Source organism: Neofelis nebulosa, chromosome 7, assembly GCF_028018385.1.
Source record: "Neofelis nebulosa isolate mNeoNeb1 chromosome 7, mNeoNeb1.pri, whole genome shotgun sequence".
Taxonomy (NCBI): domain Eukaryota; kingdom Metazoa; phylum Chordata; class Mammalia; order Carnivora; family Felidae; genus Neofelis; species Neofelis nebulosa.
Genome location: NC_080788.1, coordinates 72,450,508 through 72,474,398, shown reverse-complemented (window position 1 = coordinate 72,474,398; position 23,891 = coordinate 72,450,508). Strand labels below are relative to the sequence as shown.

General features: G+C 42.2%; 2 long non-coding RNA genes and 3 other non-coding genes across 5 annotated transcripts; 3 read left to right on the top strand and 2 right to left on the bottom strand.

The window, feature by feature from the left end:
• Window positions 1-264: 264 nt before the first annotated feature.
• LOC131516858 (uncharacterized) lies at window positions 265-22,794 on the top strand. Its single transcript, XR_009264270.1, has 3 exons — window positions 265-478; window positions 13,927-14,067; window positions 22,652-22,794. It is a non-coding gene; the product is annotated as an uncharacterized LOC131516858 (long non-coding RNA).
• On the bottom strand, window positions 1,074-1,146 carry TRNAT-UGU (transfer RNA threonine (anticodon UGU)). Its single transcript has one exon. It is a non-coding gene; the product is annotated as a tRNA-Thr (tRNA).
• LOC131516857 (uncharacterized) lies at window positions 12,127-18,513 on the bottom strand. Its single transcript, XR_009264269.1, has 2 exons — window positions 17,512-18,513; window positions 12,127-13,232 (listed from the first exon to the last, which is right to left on the bottom strand). It is a non-coding gene; the product is annotated as an uncharacterized LOC131516857 (long non-coding RNA).
• On the top strand, window positions 13,293-13,374 carry TRNAL-UAG (transfer RNA leucine (anticodon UAG)). Its single transcript has one exon. It is a non-coding gene; the product is annotated as a tRNA-Leu (tRNA).
• On the top strand, window positions 19,043-19,124 carry TRNAL-AAG (transfer RNA leucine (anticodon AAG)). Its single transcript has one exon. It is a non-coding gene; the product is annotated as a tRNA-Leu (tRNA).
• Window positions 22,795-23,891: the final 1,097 nt, after the last annotated feature.

Below are 23,891 nucleotides of genomic sequence, written 5' to 3'. Positions count from 1 at the left end.
GTCACCTATTCAGGACATCCATAAACAGAGGCGCGTGGGAAAAGATCCTCTGCCAGCGAGCGGACACTTCAGAATCACAAAGCCAGCGTGTGAAAAAAGTCCCGCTTCCGCAGTTCTGGGGACAACCCTTTTAGAGTGGGATTCCCCTCTTTCACCCAGAGGGTTCCAAAGCAGGGCCAACCCATGAGCTCTTCACAGGCACCCCCAGGTCCCTTGCATCACGTGGCCGCGCGGGGCGGGGGCATCTGCTCGCCCGGGGGCCGTTGGCTGCGGCGGTGGGAGACGCGGTTCTAGCCGCGATACCCGGCCCCAGGCGGAGGGCGGACCTCGGGACTCAAGCCGGCGCCCCTTCCCGTTCCCTCCCTTCCTGCGCTTGCCTCCCAATCCAGGCACGGCTGCACTGGCGAGCTGCAGCTCTCTTCCGTTTACACGTCCACAGACTCGGGGAGGCGGAGGATGTGGAATATGGCACGTACGGGTAAGCCCGATGTTTCTGTGAGAAGACTTCTGGAGAAAATATTTAAAGGTTTTTGTAAAGAGGAATCCACAGTTCCTTTGAGTCAGTAACAAACTTAGTGACCCAAGTCTCGACCTTACTTTTCCCGCTGGCATACTGAAGGTGTTCGAAAACCCACTGAAACGGGACACCTTGCTGGAGTGCCCACACTCCAGAACCCCTCGCCCGGACGGCTCCTCCCCTTTGGCGAGGGGAGCTTGTTCTGGGCTCCAAGCCTGCCAGAGGGTTGGACCCCATTCTTTTCCCCCACCGCCATCAGCCCCGCTAGGGCTCCCGCCGCCCTGAGAGAGGGCTTTCGCGGCCTGGTCAACAGAGTCTGGACTTCCGCGGGGCAGGCAGCGCTTCCCGCCGCTTGTAATGGCCTTCGCCACAATCCAGGCAGCAGAGCTGCACTTGCGCAGTAGCGCCTACGAGGTGGCTTCTCTGCGTGGTTTATTCGGGTTGTCAGCACTGCGGCGAGAAGATATAAGGACCGAATTTCGTCGGGGGTCAAAGTTACTGGAGAGAGAAGGGGTCCAGGAGTGAGAGAGATTTAAAACAATAAGAAAGAACAAGCAGGCCCCAGCGAGATTTGAACTCGCGACCCCTGGTTTACAAGACCAGTGCTCTAACCCCTGAGCTATAGGGCCTCGCGGGCTGATGTCTCGCTTCTTTCTTTGAAAAGGAAAGTTTTTAATGCTGGTTCTTTGTTAGAGGATCAAGTGTAGGAGGCAGATCAAATCCGAATTTCGTTTCAATCAATTTACTTTTGGAATTCGGTCAGCAGGCTTCTGCTAGGGATAACACAGTGTGAAGGCCAGTAACAGCAACCACCACTATTTTAAGATTGGAGAAATCTGCTTAACCCAACACAATCTAACACAGTGAAACAGTCCACCTCCCCTCCCTCACACTGAAAATTAAGAGGGGAAACCAGGCGTAGAGGAAGTTGCCTACCTTGGGTCTCTCAGCTGAAACTGGACCTTCCCACTGATTTTCTCTGTGACTCAGGATGGCCGCCGACTTTCAACCGCCTACCTCAAGTTCCTTACATGTAGGGACCTTTCTTACAGCTTGAGTTTCCACTCCAGAGCAAGCATTTGTTAATTCGTTAATTCATTTCTCCATTCAACAGACACTGACTGAACTCTAATTCTGTGCTAGGCACGAGAAACAAGGCATCAGATAGAGTCTTGAACTTGAAGTCCCTGTCATATAGTCTTGTGGAATAAAAGAACTTTACTTTTTTATGAAAGAGAACAGTGAAAAGTAGCTGTGCCAGGTGTGAGGGGGGGTAGTGGACAGGGCTGAGCTTCACAGATTCACAGTGAGCCATCACAGAGGCAGGCCTTCAGGTGGGGATGGGGTTTGAGCTGCGCTTCGAAGGGAGATTAAGACACAAGTCTGGGGGCGGAGTGATCTCTGGTACAAGAAAATATATGAGCAAAGTTGTGAGAGAGAAAAACTGAGGCATTTAAGGAGCCAAGGCAGAACAGCGGCTGGGGCAGATGTCTGACCTCCTGGAAGCATGGGAAGGTAAGACAGGTTAGTAGGAGACCAAGAGACTTTTGGAATGAGGTTACGCCCTTTAAAAAATTGAAAATGGAAACTCACCAGGCATTGATATGCAGAATGAATTGAAAGGAAGAGAAACCAGAGTCAAAGGAACATCAGAGACTGGCCACGGTACAGGTACTCAACCATAAAGCTGCAAGACGGTGACAGTTATGGGACTGGAAAGGAAGGAAGGAATGAGGGAGAGAGAGGGAGAGCAGATTCAGCTGAAGTTAAATATGAATAAAGAGTCAGTCCAGAGTCAGGGAGGACTCTCAAATATTATATCTCAAAAAAGCAAGATGATATTTTCAGAGGGGGAAAAAAAGTCCAAAGGAGAGATAGGTATTTGGAATGGACAGAGGGGTGAATTGCTGGGATTTAGGTAGGCTGGATTTGAAGTGAGATTGGAGGAGTTTATGGGAATTGTACAATAGCTAGAATACTCGTGTCCTGAAGTCCACAGATTAATAGGCCATGATTAGATCAATTTACATGAATTATCCACTGAGTTAGAGCCTCTAAGAGTCATGTGCTCTTGAAGGAAGAGAGTACAAAAGGAAAACTGAGAAAGTCTGAACATGAACTGAATAGCTCTGTTGCAGGCATTTGTCCTATGAGTGACTCCCCAACATTTTTGAACATTGTCCTTATATTTGGTAATTTCACATAATATAAGTCTGTCTTAGAAAACTTGCTTTCCCAGCTGGGTGGACATGTGACCTAGGTTCCACCAGTAAGATTAATCCAAGGAAGATTTCAATTTAGATGTATAAAACAGGAGTGAATGACACCAGAGGGAAATCCCATGCTTTTTCAATGGTGAGATAAAGGGCTTTCGTAAGTCTGTAGACCGTTATCTTTCTTCGGGTTGGGAAAATTCTTGGTCAACTTTTCAAATGCTGTTTTGCTATATTTTTCTTTCTTCATTTATGAAACTGGAGTTAAACCTTCACACCTCGTCCTTCATTTCTTTTAACTTCTCTTCCATATTTTCTTTTTGTCTCTCCAGGTTGCATTCTGAATAACATACTTGTAATATACTGCTCTCTACAGCTGTGTTTAATCAGCTGTTATATCTGCCTACTGAGTCAATTGTACTTATAAATTCTAATTTTCAATTCTAGAAGTTCTATTTTATTCTTTTTTAAAACTATGAAGCCAAAAATTTTTCCAGTTTTACTGAGATATTATTGACATACATCACTGCATAAGTTTAAGCTGTACAGCATAATGGTTTGACTTCCATACATTGTTAAATGATCACTGCTTTGGCTTAGTAGCATCCATTATCTCATACAGATACAATAAAAAGAGAGAGAAAAAAAAAAGAAAAAAGTTTTTCCTTGTGAGGAGAACTCAGGATTTATTCTTTGAGCGATTTTCATATATATCCTAGAACATGGGCAACTGTAGTCATCAGGTGTCCATTACATGTACTTAAGTACTTATTTATCTTGTAACTGGTAATTTGTACCTTTTAACCACCTTTCTCCTATCCCCCTCTCCCCAACCCCTGCCTCTGGTAACCACAAATCTGATCTCTTTTTCTATGATTTTGGGGGGGGGGGGTTGTTTGTTTTTGTTTTTAAATTCCACATATAAGTGAGATCATATAGTACTTGCCTTTGTTTGACTAGTTTCACTTAGCATAATGCCCTCAAGGTCCATCCATGTTGTCCCAAATGGCAATATTTCCTCATTTTTATGGCTAAATAATATTCATATATTATTATATTACATGTTGTGTGAGATATTATATATTAGATACTATATATTATATATAACAACTTCTTTATTCATTCATTTGTCAGTGGACACTTAGGTAGTTTTCATGTCTTGGCTGTTGTAAATAATGCTGCCATGAACATGCAGTTGCAAGTATTGTTTTAAGCTAGTGCTTTCAGGGGTGCCTGGGTGGCTCAGTCAGTTGAGTGTCTGACTCGATCTCAACTTAGGTCTTGATTTCATAGTTGTGACTTCAAGCCCCTGTTGCCCTCTATGCTGAGCGCAAAGCCTACTTAAGAGAAAAAAAGGCAGCAAGTTGTTACTTTTGTTTCCTTTGGGTATTTTCCCAGAAGCAGAATTGTTGGATCATATGGTAGTTCTGTTTTTTATTTTTCTGATGATTCTCCATATTGTTTGCTATAGCGGCTGTACTAGTTTATAATCCCACCAACAGTAAAGCCAAATTTTGTAATTTCCTATTCCTTGCAGACATTTACCAGCTTGTTTTTTATTTCTTTAAACATAGTAATTATATTCATTTTAATATCTATAATGGATAATTCCAATAGTATTCTATCTACTGTTTTAGGTAATTCTTACTCAAGTCACTTTGTTTCACTTTGTTTCCTTGTGTAATTGGTCTTTTTCAACGAGCACTGCTCAATGTCTTTTCAAAATTATATGCAGTGAATTTTGGGGGCCAAGATGAAGGAGACTTCCTGGGGAAAAAAATGTATATATATATATATATATATATATATATATATATATATATATATATATATATATATAGCTTCGGTTTCTCCCAGGCACCTGGAGCACCATCAACCCGAAAGGACACTAAAAAAATGTTAGTGGCCAGTCATTTGCTGAGCCTCCAAGATGATGTTACCAAGCTGTAAATCCGGGAGAATGGAAACCTGCAGTCACAGCTTCTCATTCTTTCTGTTTTCCCTTGCTAAGCTCAGCTGATTTCTGCTGAGCTCCATAACCATTATTGGAAGTAGGAGGATAGAGGTAGGTTTTCTTCTTGTTCATCTTATGGGAACAGCTCTTTAATATTACGAATTTAAACTTAATATTTGGGGAGAGTGTCTCACCAGACTTTCTATTTTTGCTAGGTGCTGGGTCTTTACATCTGTCCCTCTTGTTTCTCCCACCCAAAGAGGCTGCCAAAATTCTAGCCCAGTTTTGCAGTAATTAGCAAGTGTCTTCAGAGCTACAAAGGTCAATGCTTCCCTTACCTCTCAGATTCTGTCTTTTGTTTAGATTCTGGCCTAGTCGTTGCTTACTACCATTTTAAGTATTTTGATGCTTTTAAGAAGATTTGGTAAAATCTTATCCAATATTCTTTTCATTTTTCCTCAAAGAGTTTGGTCCAAATTAATTAGCCCACAATTACTAGAAAGGACATTAGAGTTGGAAGAGCTGTAACATCAATCATATTCTACCACATGAACTGAGAAGCAGAGAAGGCATTACTGTAGGAAGAACACAAGGGAGAGCATGGGGAGGTGATAGCGAGAGAGGGAGCCTGCCTGCACACCTTCTGAGTCCCTGACTGTGGCCCACTCCAGAGGCCTCAGCATGCTCCACTTTTGGAATCTATGAGATTTTCCTGGATCCTTATAGAAATCCTCCTTTTTTTATTTTAGCAAAAATTGTTTTCAACTTAAAGACTCTCAAGTACCCTAAAGTGCTCTCAGTCTGTGCCTCTTTACCTTACCGCTTTTGTCTTCTAATATTCAGATCAACATTTACCCAATGACAGGTGCATATTGACAACAGATCTCTGTTCCAGTCAACTTGATCCACTTATAATTCCCCAAACAGAACTCACACCTTTTTCAGTTGTGATCAATTGCTTATCATTTCTTCAACTAGAGTGATTTCCCCTTTCACCTTACCTGTCAAACACTACTTATCCTGGAAAGACCATCTCACTGTTGTAACTCAGAAAGCCTTTGCTGTTTACCAAATAGATTTCATCTCTTCTCTCCTCTGAAATCCATGATACTTTTTCTTATCCTTGCTGTTTTTTCCATTTCACTCCCACTCTCAAAAGACTGAAGAGGACAGATATAATGGAGGTGACCCATGGCACCTAGGAAGTAAGCATCCAGCCTGACATTACCCACTCAACATATATTCAGTTGCTTATGAAATTATCAAATTGTTCTGTTCCCCTTCCCATATTTCTTCATCTTATATGAAAGACTGTCAAAAGATAACACATATTTTGATTTTATTTTTTAGTCTTCCAGACCTACTTCTAAGTTGTGGTTTCCTATCTATTCCTATTTTTCTTATTTTACTTTTTAAAAAAGATTTTATTTTTAAGTAATCTCTACACCAAGGTGGGGCTTGAATTCACAACCCTGAGATCAAGAGTTGCATGTTCTACCAATGGAGCTAGCCAGGCACCCCACCTGTGTCCATCTTTTTGAAAATGCAAAGAAAGACACAAAGAAAGAACAAATGAGAAGGCAAAGAAAAAGGGAAGGAGATTCTAGTGCACTTAGCTATAGACTACTAAGTTTATTTTGTTTTAAGAATCATATGCAAAAAAGTAAAAAAAAAGAATCATATGCATTAACGGGGCACCTGGGTGGCTCAGTTGGTTGAGCATCTGACTTCTAATTTCAGTTCAGGTTGTGATCTCATGGTTTGTTGAATGGAGCCCATGCACTGATGGCAAGGAGCCTGCTTAGGATTCTCTCTCTCTCTCTGCCCCTTCCCACAAGCATGCATGCTGTCTCTCTCTCTGTCAAAATAAATAAACATTAAAAAATCATATACATTAATATAACATCCTCAGCTTATACCTCAGCTCCTTGAAGGGAAGGTTGTATGGTTCATACTTCTGAGTCTCCAGCTACCTAGCCAAGAGACCAGCACATCTCAGGGCATTAATAAGTATTTGAAATGGAGAGCTAACAAATGCAGGTATATGTGCGAAGAAAAAAGGATATCATAACCCACAGAAATCTGGACTACCATGGAATCTTTTACTTTCCTCTTCCTGGAATTCTTGGTAAAACAAACACTAAAAATCTCCAAGGGCATTCCAGCTCTCATACAGTTTAAGTGTAAATTCCAGGAAACCAGGTGGTACCTGAATTCAGGTGCCAATTCTCATATGTATGTGGTCACTAAATGGTGTGCCAGATTCCAGCACACAGAGCATCCTCATGGAAAAGTGGAGAACTTACCTAAACATAAACATATGGTTACCTACTGAGAGTGAGAATCTGTAAGGTAATGTCCTCAACCAAACACTAAGCAAACACTAAGTAGAATCAGTTTGACGTGGCATGTGCCTTCAGCCCTGCTGGGCAGGTTCCCCTGGAAAATGTCTTGCCTCCTCTCTCAAGTTAGTGCATAGTTTCAGACTCCCAAGGAAACATGATTTCCACTGGGAGAAGCCTCATTCTGTCCTGCTAAGTGGATGACCAGTGCCAGCCACTTTAGGCTTTTCTTCAGGCCTGAGCAATGCTGGGTGTGGTCTGAGCTGCATCTGGGTGCTCTCAGGTTTGGCAAGTAAGATAGGCAAAGGGGATGTTTCTTGGACTCAGCTTCTACAAAACTCTGCTTTTCTAAGACCTGGAGGGAATGGCCTTCAATCCCAAATAGGTTGAGCTTAATTGCAGGATTTGAGCAAGAGAGTTCATGTTTTTAACAGTGTGAGGAAACTAAGACTGGGTATTTAGGGGATCAGAGCAAATGAAAACACAGTAGAGAATGTCACAAAACTCCCCAGAAACTGACTGAGATGAGAGGCCATGGAAATGCAGGTCCTTTAAAGGATGTGCGGTTCAGTTCTTTGACTCATGATGTGATTCTCATGACATGTGATTCTCACTTTGGACACCAGAGGGCCAGGGTTCAAACCTGTAAGATCCAAACCTATGATGCTTAAACTAAAAACAATAGTTACTTCCCAAGACTTCATTTCTGCATTTCATTAGTGTCCCCACTCCCATTTTGGACCCAACAACCTTGTAAGACTGTTCTGTCCCATCTATTAAAAGATTCAAACTTTGCAGTATCCTAAACACAAAATGGAGAAATGTGGCATATAGCCGTACATAACTCAGCCAGAAGAGGGGAGGACAGTAGGGCTTAGTGTATAGCTATCCTTGAGCCGCTGATTCCCTCAACCAGCTGGGGAAGGGTGGCATCTGACTTTATACAAAAGTCGATGGCTTGCTTTTTTTAATTTAAGTTCATTTATTTATTTTGGGGGAGAGAGAGAGAGAGAGAGAGAGAGCAAGCGAGCAGGGAGGGGTGGAGAGAGAATCCCAAACAGGCTCTGTGCTGTCTAAAGGAAATCTTTTAAGAATTGAAAAGTCAAGCCCTACCCTACAAACATTTGCCTGGTGGCCTGGAATTCCTGCTGACTTATTCTGCTTTCCATAGCCCCTTTAAATATCACCTGCAGATTACTCTGGTCTCTGTAAAAAGCTTTCTCTTGCTACATCTGTTCAGACCTTCCACTACTGTCTTCTTGCCTTTTATTTCTTTCTCCCTACACTGCTCATGGATGTCCAACTTTTTTTCTATCGGGATCATTTTGTAAGCACTGTTCTCAGGCATTATGCCCAGGTGAACCACAGGAATGCAGAGGGACTGAGTGGCTAGCTAGCTGGCTACCTCACTAGAGGAAGAATGTTTAATGGAACTGAAGTTTTTAGGTATGCGAAAGAGAAAACTTGAGGGACATCATCACCATCCTCAAATACCTGATAGGCTGCCGTGAGGAAAGAGGAAATAGAAGTATTCTTGGTGATAAAAGAGAACCAACTCTCAAGTTACAGGAAATTGTTATTTATAGACATGTGTATGCATATACTTCCAAAAAAATCCTTTTTACATTTATTTATTTTTTGAGAGACAGAGCACGAGTGGGGGAGGGGCAGAGAGAGAAGGAGACACAGAATCTGAAACAGACAGCACAGAGCCCAATGTAGGGCTCGAACTCACAAACCACAAGATCATGACCTAAGCCAGGGTTGGACACTTAACCAACTGAGCCACCCAGGTGCTCCTGTATATGCGTATACTTAACTAAATGTGTAAAAGACTCATATACTGAAAATTATAAAACATTAATGAAGGAAACTAAAGAGGACAGAGATAAATAGAAAAACATCCTGTGTCCATGGATTGGAAGAATCCAAACTATCCAAAATTGTTAAAATATCCAAACTACCCAAAGTGCTCTACAGATTCAAGGCAATCCATATCAAAATCCCAATGGCATTCTTTATAGAGATAGAAACAAACAATCCGAAAATTCACAGGAATTCACAAAGGTCCCTAATGTAAACTATGGTTCTGGGTGAGAATGATGTGTCAGTATTGGTTCATCTATTGTAACAGATACACCACCGTGGTGTGGGATGTTAATAATGGAGGAGGCTGTGTATATGTGGGGGCAGGAGGTATATGGGAACTCTTTATACTTTCTTTCATTTTTTAATGCTTATTTATTTTTGAGAGACAGAGTGGGAGCAGGGGAGGGGTAGCGAGAGAGAGGGAGACACAGAATATGAAGCAGGCTTGAGGCTCTGAGCTCTCAGCACAGAGCCCAACGTGGGGCTCTAATCCATGGACTGGATCTCAAGATCATGACCTGAGCAGAAGTTTGACCCTTAACCTACTGAGCCACCCAAGCACCCAAACTCTTTGTACTTTCTAATCAATTTTGCTGTGAACCTAAAACTGCCCTAAAAAATAAACTCTATTTAAAAACCCCACAATATTTCTGGATTTCCATGTATCTAATAATGCAGCTTGTTATAAAACATAAATATAAAAAGCAAAATATAAGAAGCAAAATATAAGAAGCATTGTAAGAATAAGATACATAAGACGCAAAAGTTGACAGAACTAAGAGGAGAAATAGAAAAATACACAGTTATCATCGGATATTTCAACAATCCTCTCTCAGTAGGTGTTAAACAAGTAGACAAAATATCAGTAAGGGCATAAAAGGTTTAATCAACACAGTAACCAATAAATATATGGTTGTGAGAGGTAATAGAATAGATTCCTCAATAAATTTTGCATAAATTTTACTATGCATCTTTGAGTAGCTCAGTTGATAGAGTGGAGGACAGTAGGATGCACATCCTGGTAGACATCCTTAGGTCTCTGATTAAGATCAAAGGAGAGTTCAGGTATTGCACACTACTGACAAGGGTGTGGACTCCACCTTGTCTAAGCCCATAGAATGGACATGATTAAAAAAAAAAACACACTTGGACTTAGAAAATCAAGTGAAATAGATTGTAAATATAAACTGTATTTATAATTTGTTTTTTCTTTGAATACTGGGTACAATTGCAGGATTTCTGCCCCCATAGTCATACAGAAGTCTGTGGTAAGTCTTTGAAATTAGGAGACCAAGTATTCTACTTTTGAGAGTTGAACAAAAAAGGAGCCACACAGTAGTGGGTGACATTCCCTGTTCTTGGGCTGAGATCTTGCAGGTGCATTGTTCTGGGACCTCAGCCTTCCCAGGCTTAAAGTCTCTGAAGTTCTTTCACAGATGAGAAAGATCTCCAGCAGCAAGTTTTCTGGGGGCCTCAGGCGATTGTTTTGGGCATGTACTGCACTTTCCAAATGGTCCAGGAGAGGGTAAGGCTGCAAGCATTTCTCCTAGTTTCTCCTGCACCCTTGCTTATCATTATGTCTTACCGAGCAGGACAAATAAACATGCCCAGAGATCACAGAAGATAGCACCATTTTCCATTTTCTGTGGTTCATTTGAGATCTCTGTGTTTCTACAGGTGGGTATCCTTAAGTGGAAGCTCTATCGAAATCCCAAAGGGTGGTAAAGTGGCCACTACCATTGTCCAGTATTGGGAGGCCCTTTTCCCTGTCCCTAACATTAGGATTCACTAGGGGTGCCTGGGTGGCTCAGTTAAGCAGTCAAGTTAAGTGTCAGTTAAGCATCTGACACTTGGTTTTGGCTTAGGTCATGATCTCTTGGTTAGTGGATTTGAGCCCCACATCGGACTCTGCGCTGGTGGTGAGGAGCCTGCTTGGGATTCTCTCTCTCTCTCCCTCTCTCTCTGCCTCTCTCCTGCTTGTGCTCTTGCTCTCTCTCAAAATAAATAAACTTAAAATAATTTAAAAAAAACATTAGGCTTCACTATTTTGCTAAGCTTTTCTCCCTCACTTATAAATTTATTTTATTTGTGATTTCTCATTTATTCCCACTGCTGTCAATTAAGCACACATATCTTCCCTGGACACTGCTCTCAAGAAGTCTCAGGTCTTTGACTTCCTCAATTCTTTTTCCTCACTTCTACCAGAATTCTAAATTACAAAACTGATCTCCAGGGCGGTGGTTCTCAAAGCATGTTCCCTGGCTCAGTAACAGCATCAGCTCGCAACTTATGAGAAATGCAAGTTCTCAGGTTTACTAAATGAGAAATTGCAGGGGTTGTGTCCAGCAATGGCTTTTTAACAAACCCTGCAGGTGATTGGGTGCACGTTAAAGTTTGAGAACCACTGCTCTGTGCTTAAAACCCTGTCCCTCTCTCCAGTTATTTGTCTCCACACAAGTGGCCCCAATGTGCCTACACCTATACCCTTGAAAATGCATTGCAGTTCTTTTTCTGAGAGCCCCACAGAATATGTCAGAGTTAGCATTGCTCTCTTTATGTTGAAGCTTATGGGATTCCAGAAAGAGATCTCTGCCTCTATGCCCTTTTCCCCCTTTTTATAAGGACACCAGTCATATTAGATTAGGGCCCACACTAAAGACTTCATTTTAACTTGATTACCTCTGTATAGACCCTGCTTCTAAATATGGTCACATTTTGAGGTACTGGGGATTTGGACTCTATATATCTTTTTTTCGAGGGCGGGGGGCAGGGGAGAGGGGGACAGGATTCCACCCATAACAAGGACCGTAGAATTTTACAGGAGGCTCTTGGGGGGGGGGGGGGGGAATATCCTTTATGTGTCCCAACACCACCATGGGATTATTTTTCCCTTCTCTTGGGAAGCATAATTGATTAATGGACAATGACTATTGTCTATTTTTAGGAAAGTAAGCCCGGTCTGGCGGCTTCTTCCCTGACATAGGCTGTATATTTGCAAGAGAGAGGGAAGCATAAAGCATAACCATACACAACCTCCCTGTTTAAAGCTCTTTGTGTAAAGTTGCCCCCAAATATCCTCAATTTTATCAAATAAATGTTATCCAAATATGATTGGATGTCACCAGGGAGCCACAATTTCCACCTTCAGAAGGCAGAAAATTAGCCGAAACATCACCCAACCCACATCCCCCAGCCATTCTCTGTGACACAGGCACCTTGTTTTTCTCTGAAGACTAGGCACTAACTGTGAATTTATTTCTCTGCTACTGCCACACACTAGCAAAAGAGACACATCAGCTATTGGCATTCTGTAATTTCCACTTGGATGTAATCAAAAGGAGCATGGAAACCAAAGTTTGGTAGGCCCAGAACAGAAACGCTGACATTTGGAGAACTGAGGTGTGTCTACCTTCCGTGTGTCAAGAAGAGAATAGGTGTGAATCTTTTTTCTCCCCCATTCTGGAACCTGGCTTGGGCTTCCGGGGAAGATGAGAAGAGGGAAGTTCTCCGGAATCCTGGGTGCTAGGAGCCCCCGTGCGGGCTCAGAATCACGGCTCCGTCCCCAGGGAAGGGCGTCTCTGGCTATCTCCGTCCCTAGTCGCCCGTAATAACAGGCGCCACGTGGCTACTACTAATCAGGGGAAAGGGGACCTGTCTGGCAGACGAAGAGTTAGTTCTAAAGAAAGGGACTGAAGGCTTCCCAGCAGCAGGAACCGATCCATTCTGACACAGCCTTCCTTTCGGGCAAGCAGGACGGGGGGAGGAAGACTCTGTAGACTCTGTTCGGTCCAGACTAGGGAGCTGGCGGAGATTGGCACCGCCTATTTGCAGTTAGGTCTCAAAGGAGCAAAAGGGAACCAGGAGGCAAGCTTTTATTCTCGGTGGTTTTAATTCACGTCCTACGCTTCCTGGAGACTCGAAGACTTCTCTCCTGGCTTCGGAACCGAAAAGTATCAAACTCAAAATGTAGCAAAAGCTGCTGCTTTGGTCTTCTTTACCCCACCAGCCCCACCCCGAAGCTATCTGGAGTCTAAAAGAGTTCATTCATCCGTTCAATAAATACTTTCTGAGCGCTTACCAGGTGCTAGGCGGAAGCTGACGCGACCCCTGTCTTTGGAATGCTCTTAGGTTCTAGATCCCAAGAGCTTCGCTTCCGGAGCGGATGGTTTGGTTTGAAGATCTTTCCCTTTAGTTACTGGAGTGAGAAGAGCTGTTCCGAGGTGGGCGGATGCAGATTGGACCTAGTGGAGCGAAGCAGGGAGGGAAGAGTCTCTTCCTTAGGGTCCTTTGGTGATACCTACAATCTTGGTCCCAGGTTGAAGGTTTAAAGACCAATGCTGAAAAAAGGAGCAGAAATGTATAAGTAGGAAGTGTAGGCAGCCCACTTCCGTGGATTTGGTAGCGTGGCCGAGCGGTCTAAGGCGCTGGATTTAGGCTCCAGTCTCTTCGGGGGCGTGGGTTCGAATCCCACCGCTGCCAGGGTTTTGTTTCTAGTCCTAAGTAGTCACGGCCTTTGCCTTCACTCCAAATAAAACTATAGTACCCCTGCGGGATTTGACCAAAACTCAATGTGTGGATTTTCTGACTACTCGGCTCTTGACTGATGGGGTGGGACTAGTGAATGAAGGACTCCGTTTTACTGGCAGGGAGCTCACAAGCAGATCTTTAAAAGACGCACTCCTCCGGATCCCCGATCCCCCCGCTATTTGGAAGGGAGAGGATAAGGCCTTGCTGGCCAAAGGATGGCATTTAACCTGGGCACTTAGGAGAGGAGAGGTAGTCTTGGAATCTTGACAGAACCTTGAAAGTGCAGTAAACAGGTAAGGTGGGGCACGGAGGGGAGCAGGGAATGAAGTCAGCCTTTGCTCCTAAGGGTTAACTCGGAAAATTTCAGCAGTTCCACTCAGAGCCAAAGTAAAAAAATTCAGACAGTTGCACAGGGCGCCCAAAGTGTCCCTGTGGTCCCCGGTGCTGCCTCTCGGACCCCTAATGCGTTACCTACAGGATGTTCCGTCTTATTTCTCTTTCCAGGTGCCTCTGGTCTCTCTGCTACTACGGCACCCCCTCCCAACCCACACTCTGTCTCTCCCTCCAAGTTCACCACAGGACAGCAAAGGAGATGTGTTAAGCAGGAAGCTTATCGTCAAGGGAGGCAAGTTCTCACCAGCTCAGGTAAGTGATTCAACCACCAGACTTGAGCCAGGCCAGGAAGACCACTCTGACTCTTACCTAGCCCCCAAAGAGTCCTAGGATGGGTTTGAAGTAAGAATTTGAGCACTTTAAGGAACATTCTCACTTTCTGGCCTTTGAGGGCAATGCCTTTCCTGCACCATGTACGTGTATAGCCTTTGGTACCTAGAGGGTGCATTAGGCATGATTTGGATACATACACATGTTTATGAATATATACCGCATTCAGATTTGAATCCAGGCACTGTCCCCTCCTCAAGGCTTTGAGAAGGAGTTCTCTGCTCATTTTAGTAGATGGTGGTGGAACCTGACTGGCCTGTGCCCTAAAGGAGGCAAGAGTTAAGTTTGTCCATGTGGCTTGTTATTCTAGTCAACATCAACAATAGTGACATTTTTGGACCGGATAATTCTTTACTGTGGGGGTCAGAGGTCATGTGTAGTATAGGATGTTTAGCAGTATCCCTGGCCTTTACTCACTGGATACCAGTAATACTGTCTCAGTTATGACAACTGAAAGTGTCTCCAGACATTGTCAATGTCCCTTAGGAGACAAAATCGTTCTTAAAGACTGAGGGTACAACTATTATGTCCCACTTTGTGGCTTGTTTTCTCAGTCTCTCAACAGTGTCTTTGAAGGGCAAAGTCTCCTAATTTTGATGAAGTACAATTAATCATATTTTTCTTTTATGGATCATGCTTTTGGTGTTGCTTCTAAAAAAAATCTTTCCCTGATACAACTTGATAAAGATATCATTCTAAATATTTTATAGTTTGGGTTTATGATCCATTTTGAATTATTTTTTTATGTGGTGTTATGTAGGGATCAAAATTATTTTTTAACATTATTGAAAAAACTACCTTTCTAAAGAACACATTTATCGTGATGAGCACTGAGTAATGTGTATAGAATTGTTGTATCACTATCTCATACACCTGAAACTAATATAACACTGTGTTAGCTATCCTGGAATTAAAATTAAAAACTTAATAAAAAATAAAAAGTAAATTAAAAAAGACTACCTGTCTCTACTGAATTACCTTTGAAACTTTGTCAACAATCAATAGATAATTTATGTATGGTTCTATCTCTGTACTCCTGTTTCATAGATCTATTTTTTATATTTTAATACCAATACTATGGTCTTGATTAGAGCAGCTTTTATGAGTCTTGATGTCAGTCAGAGTGAGTTTGCTCCAACTTTGTTCTTCTTTTTAAAGTTGTTTTGGGCATGCTATATCTTTGAATTTCCATAGGAATTTTGGAATCAGCTAGTCAATTTCTAAAACAAAGGAAAAAGAAAAGAAATGAAAAACCAGAGTCACATGGCTGGCTCAGTTGGAAGCACATGGGACTCTTGATATCATGAGTCATGAGTTTGAGCCCCGTTTTGGGTATAGAGACTACCAAAAATAAATAAACTTTAAATTTAAAAAAAATGTCTTAAAAATACATTTAAAAACCTTGTTATTTTGATTAGGATTGCATTGAATCTACAAATCAACTTAGGGATAATTGATATCTTAATGATATTGAATCTTCTCATTCACAAACGTGAAATGATCCAAGGATCCTTGTATTTAGGTTTTCTTTTATCTATCTCAGCATTTTTTTTCCTGGTGTACAAATCTTGGACATATTTTGTCCCTAAGTATCTCACATTTAACGTAAATTGGATTGTTTTTAAAACTGTCAGTTTCTGATAGTTCATTGCTAGGTACAATTATATAGATATAGATATAGTATATAGACAGTAATATATGCAATTAATTGTAATATTTACTTTCTATCCAACAACTTTGCTGGATTCACTTATTAGTTACAGCTTTCTGTAGATTCTGTAGGAATTTTACATAGATTTTCATGTTTTCTTGGGATAAAAGATACCTTTACCTGTTTGTTTAAACCTAGATGCCTCCTGGGGCACCTGGGTGGCTCAGTCGGTTGAGCGTCTGACTTCGGTTCAGGAGCCCCATGCCGGGCTCTGTGCTGACAGCTCAGAGCCTGGAGCCTGTTTCCGATTCTGTGTCTCCCTCTCTCTCTCTGCCCCTCCCCCGCTCATGCTCTGTCTCTCTCTCTCTCTCTGTCAAAAATAAACATTAAAAAATAAATTAAAAAAAAAAAAACCTAGATGCCTTCCATTTCATTTTTTCCCCCATTTCCCCTGCACCTTGTTGAACAAAAGTGATGAAAGCAGATGTCCTTGTTTACTCCCAATCTTACAGGGAAAACATTCAGTCTTTCATCATTGAGCATGATATTAGCAGAAGTTTTTCATAGCTTCCCTTTATCAGGTTGAGGAAGTTTCCTTCTTTTCCTAATTTGCTGTGAGTCTGTGTCTGGAATGAATGTGGACTTTGTCAAATGCTTTGTCTGCATTTTTTGGTAAGATCATATGATTTTTCTTTTTAGTCTGTTGAAATAATAAATCACATTGATTGATTTTGAATATCAAACCAACTTTGCTTTTCTGGGATAAATCCCACTTGATCCAGATGTATTGTTATTTTATATATTGTGGATTCAACTAGCTAAAGTTGTTCAACTAGGAGGAACTGGATTTCATATTTTAGCCCCTGACTGGTGCACTCACTCTTGAGTTACAGCTTCTTACCCTATTCTTCTTGTAAGAGAGATCTTCATTTTGTTGATCCACAACCAACAAAACTGGCAGAAGGAAGAAGTAACAAATACTTGTCCTTGGCTCAAGTAATTGCAACTCAACATCCCCAGGCCATCACACTCTAAGACAAAGCCCCCCACTTCCCCCTCATCCCACAACCAGACAGGAACCGAATCTTCTAAAGTGCAACCTGTGCATTTGAGTCTGGAGGAAACCTGAGCTACACTGCCCCCTGGTGTACGATTTATCCTGCACAATATCCATCAGGACCCCTAGTCTCTCCTAATGTGGAAAATCTCTGAAGTGTCCTGCAGATCACTCTAGGAGTGGCACCAAACCCTCCCCCAAGATTCCCCGCCTCCCATAGCCTCCCAGATTCCTGGGCTGAACTTTGGGAAGAACGCTGTGGCGCTGGAAGGGGCTTCTCTGTCCCATCTCTTCTATAAACTGTGTAAAAGGTCATGGAAAAGCCAATACTTTAGAATATATTGATAAAGTCAGCTCTGAGGATTAAATGAATGATTTAAGACCCATGCAATCTTGAACTGGAAGGCCCATTCTCAGCTGTAATTTCGGGTATGTATTTGGTCCTAGAACTAAGGCTAGTTCAGTCCAGAGCTCACTCCAGGTGTGTGGGAGGAGATAAGGAGGTGAGAAGCCTTGGGTCATCCTGAGATACATACAAGAACGAGGCTGAAAGACAAATAGAAGAACATGGAGGGATTAGGGAAGAACCCTTCCGATACGTGGCTCCACATTATAATCTGTGAACAACTTCACCTCTGTTCCAGCACACGGTCCTTACCAAGTCACATGGTCTGGCATGTGGTAGTCAAGCAGCATTGTGACTGCCACTCAGGCATTGAACCTGGCAACTTCTTGGCTGCGTCACAGCAGGTATCCAGAGAAACAGCCTGTGTCAAGCAGGTTTGGACATGACAGGTGGGACAAGTGAGAAGTCCTTAAAAGAAATAGAACTGCTTGTTGGAATATCCTCAGGCACTGGTTTTCTATGTTGGCTGCATGTGAGAAACTATACAATACTGATGCCTGGATACCACCCATAGAGATTATGAGGTAATTGGTCTAGAGCCCAGGTCCACGTCAGAATTTTTAGAAGTTCCACACGTGATTCTAATGAACAGAGCTAAGAACTACTGCTCTAGGGATGTCATGATTATTTTGGCTGTGATGTGCTGGAGCAAAAAACGGACAGAACCCGAAAGCTCTTTTGAAAACTGGAGGCAGCTATCAAATGAAGGCAACTTGTAAACAGGGACAGAATATCCTGCAATAATAAAAACTGCCTGATGGGAGAGGGGAGCTGCAGGGACTGGCAGTCCCAGTCTGGCCTCTGTGCAGCTGCAGGACCGTCTCCTGTCACTTCTCACTAAAATGTTTTTCTCGGAAAAATGAGCACATCGTGTCCCTGAGCTCAGAGGAAAGCCTGGAGATGATGTTCCTTCCTGGGGCTTGGGCATAGCTCTGCAGTGTGTGTGTAGACCGGCAGAGTTGGTCAGCAGGGAACTTGAGCGCTGCTCTCTCTACTTGCCTGGACATTCCCCTGCACAAATTCTGGAGTGACAGGAGCAGTCTCAGAGGGTTGATTTTGCCATGCTTAGATGCCAATGTGGTGGCCTGGGAAACCACTAAGGTCCTAAAAGCCCTCAGATTCAAAAGAAATGAGCACCCGCTCTGTGAGAGCAGAAAAAAGACATCTCCAAGTGTCTTAGGAATGGAGTGTAAAACCATATAAGGGGCTTCGCTTCCTCTGAAGAAATAATTTAGCAGAGACACATGCCTGAACTCTTTGATATCTCACCTAGTAAAAGAAAGGACTGTAGATTTCCACTGGCATCTAGGTTGTTGGTTAGATTCTAGCTCTAAGTAGGTGTTCAGGCATTTGCAAATGCCCTAGATCTCCGTTTGATAAGACATGCTCCCTCGGAGCAAGGATTTTGTGGCTTTAATTAGCTTGAATACTTCATTGATCTTCCCTAAGATATTTGTAGCAAGACGGAGAGGAAGCCAACATAGTCGACACCTGCAAAAGGCCCACAGCCTTCTCTTGTGTTACAAATTTCATTCACTTATTATTCATGTATTCTTCATTCACTCAGTAAAATATTCCTCTTTAAGCTGTGGGTGGGAGATGGACAATCCAGAGTCTACGAGGAAAGTAAGCTTTCGCGATGAGCCCTACTGGTTCCTCCATCCCTTCCTCCATATGTTCTTGAGATTTGAGACTTCAGAACACAAATCTATGTAATAGAACGGAGATGTAAAAGAAGGTAGTTACCATCAGAAAAAAACAGGCAGAGCCACCACAAGTCAGCGGTAGCGTGGCCGAGCGGTCTAAGGCGCTGGATTAAGGCTCCAGTCTCTTCGGGGGCGTGGGTTCGAATCCCACCGCTGCCAAGTGAAATTTTTACCAGCCGCGGAACTGAGGTCAGAGGATGACGAATAATCACTCCAGTGTCTACATATGTAGCACCGGAATGGGTCTGGGGTGAGTACACGAGGGTGAACTTTTAGGTCAAGTGCAGAGAGCGCCTGTTTTCTGGCCTGGGTAGCGCTCTGGAAAGTTTTGCCAACCCGCAACGTTTTGATAAGTCTTCAAAGACGAAGTTCACCAGGAGGTTAAGGGACGGCAAGAAACAAATGTTAAGACTTCACAGTGGCAGGTGTGTCCACAGAAGTAGCTGTCACACGCGGATTGATATAAGGATTGATAGAAAGGCTCGGAAAGGACAGGGAGTGCTTTTTTGTTTTACGTTTTTCCCACTCATAAACGGAAACGCACGGAGGCTTTGGAGCCAGTCCAGGAGCAAAACGTCCAGAGGAAACTCCTTTGGCAAGATCACAGGGCTCAGACCCTAGGGCTGTACTGTCGCCCGCACATACCTGCAACTTTTGCGCCGGCTCCTGGGTTCTTAGGTCCCCGTTGGCCTGTTTTCTGGAGCCTTCCGGCTCGCGTTTCTGCCTCCCCACTCTCAAGCCCCGTTTCTGCTATCTCGACTCAGTGTCTCCCGGTTCCTCCAGGTCTTCTCGGCCAGGAAGCGAGAAGGAAGGACACGGCTGAGCGAGACTGTCTGAAGATGCGTCTCGGAAAGGAGGCAATGCCCGCGGGAGGAGGGAGGTGTTTCGGTTTTCGCAGACCTGAGTCAGGGATCCTTGATGACCAACTTGGAAAATAAGCTCACTGCCCCCTAAGCGCTTGCTCTCAGAAAGCCCGAGAAAGTTTCGACCCCAAGTGCGAACTCCTATCAGACATTTTCACGTCTTGAACTGTCAGAACTTCCGGATCTGTGGTTTGGGGCCTCCCCCGAAGAGTGGATGGGTGGAACCCAAGTGCAGTCTAAGATTTGCCCCTCTCACTGTGTCTCTTGGGGGAGGTTGTGGTGAGAGCGCTTTTGGGCAACGGGAAGAAACTTCCTTTCGAGGAGGGGGTGAAGAAACGGAGGTGGCCCGTGTCCTTAAAAGAATGACCAAGAGAAACTTCAAGTTTCTGGGCTGCTTCTCCATCTAGGAGTTCGAGTATGGTTGTTCCTTTTTTGCTTAAGCATACTCACTTAACAAAATCACAATCCTTATTTAAAGAAAGCCTTCTGTCCCCGCACTCACCTGGGTCATCTAGAATGGAGAGAAACAGTAATGCTAGACTGGCCTCAATTTAAATTCATGGCAGTGATCTCAAGCGTGTCTGCATGACAATCTTACAAGTTTTTGAGAGTCCTCTACTATGTAGGATTCTTAAAGACTGCTGTTTCATCCCTTCTCAAAACAGCCATCACTCCTCATGCATTCTAACGCTCAGCTTTCTCCTTCACCGAGAAAACAGAAGCAGTCACAGGAGAACTTCTACAAGGTCCTCATCCACCTGCTGCTTTCTGAGTATTTTTAGGACTACCGTTACTGTGGATGATCTATGCGACATCCTAGCTAAGGCCATCTCTACCCTTGGTGCAGGAGATGCTGTCCTCTCTTGCTTACCCCAAAACATTCTTTCCAACACTTGTTTCTTCTCTGTTCTGCGGGATCATTCCCATCAGTCTACTGGTACGCGGCTATTAAGATCCAATTATCAAATAAAGATAGCACATTCTGGCAGCAATGATGGGAGCAGATACAAGGCTCGCTTTATACTCACGGTCACTCTAAATCTTCATGCGGCTTTTTCTAGGTCTCTTAGTATCACGCTAATAAGTGGTGCAAAGGCCTGAAATTTGGTTGCATGGGTGGACTGTGAGAATGGACATTTCTGTTTTCTCCTTAACCTCTTTCACCCCAACGCTGGTAGGAGGTGATGTAGATCAAGATGTATGCACCTTCCACAAATTAGTGAGTGCCTATTTTTTGCCAAGGATTGTCCTTGGCTGGAGGAGGTAAGGTTGTGATCCCAGGGAATTCACTTCCTAGAAGTCAAAGGATTATTTTCTCAAACAAATGGTGATGTTCAACCCAATCACCTTCCATCTAGATTACAAAATATGAAAACAAGTGAAGAGTTTAAGTATGAGGTAGTGTGGCAGAGTGGTCTGAGGTGCAGGGTTTAGGCTATGGTCTCTTGGATTTGTAGGTTTGAATTCCACCACTGCTAATGCTTTGATGTTTTTAAAATTAAAAAAAATCCATCCTTTAAACTTCTCTTATGTACTAAAAAGTTAGTACAAAAAAGTGTGATCAACAGCAGGTGTCTAGTCATTGAGGGAGACCCTCACAATCCAGCCGGGTACATATTACTGATCCCTCAGTGAGAAGACATATAAATTTCCTTTTTCTATAATTTACAGAGAAAAGGGAATTGCTGCTCCATGAAATAATTGAAATGTTGTGGTCTCCCAAAACCATTCTGATCAAAAAGAACTAGGCTGATTTCAGATTTGGGGCAAGAAACATACATGAAGAGCTGGCAAAGAAGCAAGAATTTCTGCAAACTACTAGGCCATGGCAAAAGTTCTCAGGAGCCAACAACAAGTTTCCACTGGCCAAAGATGGAACAAACGGATGACCAAAAGGAATACCTACTCCAAAACATTGAATATAAAAACATATAATGATCTCCTAAAGGCAGAAAGAAAAACAACCCATTGATCACCAGTGGGGACAACCAGGGAGAAAATTATTTAATGTGAAATTCGGCAATTAATGGGTTAGAATCAAGCATTATCCCTACCTATTAAATGTACATTCTGTTTAAGATAACCAAGTAGCCTTAGCTGGTGAATAAAACTTCTGTGAAGAGGAAATCAAGCCAGTAAATATGGATGAAATATAAAATTGGATATCATGATTTAGCTGTGATGATATTAATATTTAAGGATAAGCTGATGGGGCAATTTGCAATGGAGGGATCAGGCTCTCTGTATGTGAACCCACTGATCAACACTAACATTTCAAATTGAAAGATTATGTGACTTTTGAGCTGATACTCAATACGTGAAGTACATAGAATTGCTTCTGAAGTACTTTTGTAAAAACTCTAACCTTAATCAAGAATTGACAGTTAATGTTCTATTTTCAAGAAATGAAAGAGCAGTATAAATTAAAATGAAGGAAAGCATTAGATTTGGAAAAACGTATAACATTGTCCAAAACAACGGATTCATTTCTTTATTATCTCACTGGCAGAGAGAGAAAAGAGGAGAGACACAGAGACACTGAAAGAGACTGATCCAAAATAGAGGAGATTTACACACAAAGCAAACAAATATATGCGTAAAATCTGTTTCACTTTTGATTATATTAAAACCTCTTTATGTGCCATTTTGAGAAAATCAGGGAAATTTCAATATGCATTATGTAATAAATGTTACAAAAGAATGAATATTAATTTTCTTAGGTATAAATTTGTGGATATGTAATAATGTTCATATGATTAGAGAACCATACTGAAATATAAATGGTGATAATACATGATATAGGTTTGTTTTATCATACTTCAGATAAGAGGAAATAGAAGAGGGGACCCAGGCTGGTTCAGCTGGTAAAGCATGAGACTCTTGATCTCAGGATCATGAGTTCAAGCCCCACATCCAGTATGGAGCCTACTTAAAAAAAAAAAAAGAAGAAGAAGAAGAAGAAAAAGGGATAAATTAGTAAAACCCTGAAGATTGTTGAATCTGGATAATGATTATGATTATGGTATCTCACCATTTACTTTATATGAAAATTGATAAAATAAAGATAAAAATGAAATTCTTTTAGACTTGTGAAAATGTTACATTATTATGCTTTAGTATTTACAAAAATCTGATGCGAAACATAAACTTCACTTATGTAGTAAAAACATTCTCATTCTCTAGAACCAAGTAAGACTTACTATTCTATTTTTAGTGTCCTGATATGTATCCCCAATGTGTAGGTGTTGTTTATTTTATATTTATCCTGCTCATCTATGATTGGACTATTTCATTGTGCAGATTAGTTCCCATTGGTTCAGATTACTGTTATTTTAACTACGTTTACAAAAGTTTTCTTTGTACTTCTTACTAAAACTCCTGTAACATTAGGCTTAGATATTCAGGATTAACCACTCATTATTTAAAAAAAATTTTTTTTTAAATATTTATTTATTTTTGAGACAGAGAGAGAGAGAGAGCATGAACAGGGGAAGGTCAGAGGAAGAGGGAGACATAGAATCTGAAACAGGCTCCAGGCTCTGAGCTGTCAGCACAGAGCCTGACGCGGGGCTCAAACCCACAGACCGCGAAATCATGACCTGAGCCGAAGCCGGATGCTTAACCGACTGAGCCACCCAGGCACCCCTAACCACTCATTATTTTAACATTTACATTTTATATTCTGTACCTTGTTACTCTTAATGTTTTGGGGAATAGTTCTCTTAGAGACTGGTAAGTCAGTATATATACATCTGAACAAATAAAATTAGTCAAATCAATTTATTAATTTTTCAATTAATACACTTTATGTTTGGGGACAGTATGTTAAATTAAGCACAGAGTACAGAGTTCCCATATATACTCTAACTGCCCTTCATCCACTGTTGTCTCCTATAATGATAACGTGCACTGCTGTGGTATATTTTGCTGCAGTTGATGAGACAATTTTGAGGGTTTATTAATAATTAAAATCCAAAGACACATTTTCACTATGGCAAAATACCTGGGCTCAAAATCGAAGCTTGCTCCCAACAAGACAAGAGAGGAATGCAGCACAGCCTGA